Raw genomic sequence first — 1,149 nt, 5'->3', positions numbered from 1 at the left:
CAGTTGCTGGGAGCCGTAGCTAAGGAAACATGACAGGAATCCAATCATCCCATTATACTGATGATGTTATTTGTGGAAAACCTGAGGATTTTTATCTGGAACAAAGGTTCACTTTGTATGAGATATGGCAGACAGCAGAGGCTTTGGGTATGGAAAGTCTAAGTTTCTAGGCTCAGAGAACTTAATTCTCAGGAGTCAGGTCTTTTTTCATAATGAAATTCTAAGACTTGATATGCCCAGACTTCTTCCAGGCAGCATTCTCTCTGATTATAGTTCCCCTGAGTTACTGGTGTTTAGAATCATAACGTTGAGAGAGAGAGAGATTATGAAAACAAGTCCATGTCAGTGGGGGTATAGCTCAGGGGTAGAGCATTTGACTGCAGATCAAGAGGTCCCTGGTTCAAATCCAGGTGCCCCGTGCATATTCTTCATGCCTTAGAAAAATACGTATTGATTTTGACTTTTATCTTCTGTGGCTCATGGCTCTTTGAATAATCACTAATTTCCCTTTTGTATATGCCAGGTGGCAGACTATGTTCTTTATGTTAATTACCTCCTTCATTTCTCACCAAAATTTTACAAGACACATTATCTCCATTTTGCATGAGGAGTCTGAGACTTGGAGATGCTACAAAGCTCAGGTCCAGGATTTGAACTCAGAGCATGGTTCTCAATGACTTCATTATACTACTCATTCTGTTTTCCTTCTGTTAAAATCTTTGTCACAAAATTCCACTTAGCAATGCTCCCAAGGTGCTAGAACTGTCCATAGAGTTTTAGAACATTTGGCTGCAGGGCAAACCCAGTAACTTAGTGATGGTGCCCACACTTTACAGTGTCCTGGGGGCAGTCAGGGAATAGAGACCTTGTTCACAGAGCACTGGATAAACATGAACTGGCCTAAAGTTTAGGGAACTGCACTCCTTTCCTGATCTAAAGCTTGAGGACTTTCTATTACCTTTCCATCCCCAGTTCATTGCCTGCAGCGAGCACTCCACCTAGGGTGCCTGCATTCCGGAACCAGGCTGGGGCCAGAGGTCAGGGCTTAGTCTAGGTTTAACTCCTGCCTGCAGCTCAGGCACTGCTGCATTTTAAAATCAGCTTGAATGACATACACTGAGCCCCTACTACATGCCAGAATTGTGCAAA

The 1,149-nt window shown here is 43.2% G+C and overlaps 1 non-coding gene across 1 annotated transcript; it reads left to right on the top strand.

The window, feature by feature from the left end:
• The first annotated feature begins 347 nt into the window (after window positions 1–347).
• On the top strand, window positions 348–422 carry TRNAC-GCA (transfer RNA cysteine (anticodon GCA)). The gene has a single exon. It is a non-coding gene; the product is annotated as a tRNA-Cys (tRNA).
• Window positions 423–1,149: the final 727 nt, after the last annotated feature.

Source organism: Tursiops truncatus, chromosome 4, assembly GCF_011762595.2.
Source record: "Tursiops truncatus isolate mTurTru1 chromosome 4, mTurTru1.mat.Y, whole genome shotgun sequence".
Lineage (NCBI taxonomy): Eukaryota > Metazoa > Chordata > Mammalia > Artiodactyla > Delphinidae > Tursiops > Tursiops truncatus.
The sequence above is the reverse complement of the archived record's forward strand: the minus strand, read 5'-3'. Positions and strand labels throughout refer to the sequence as shown.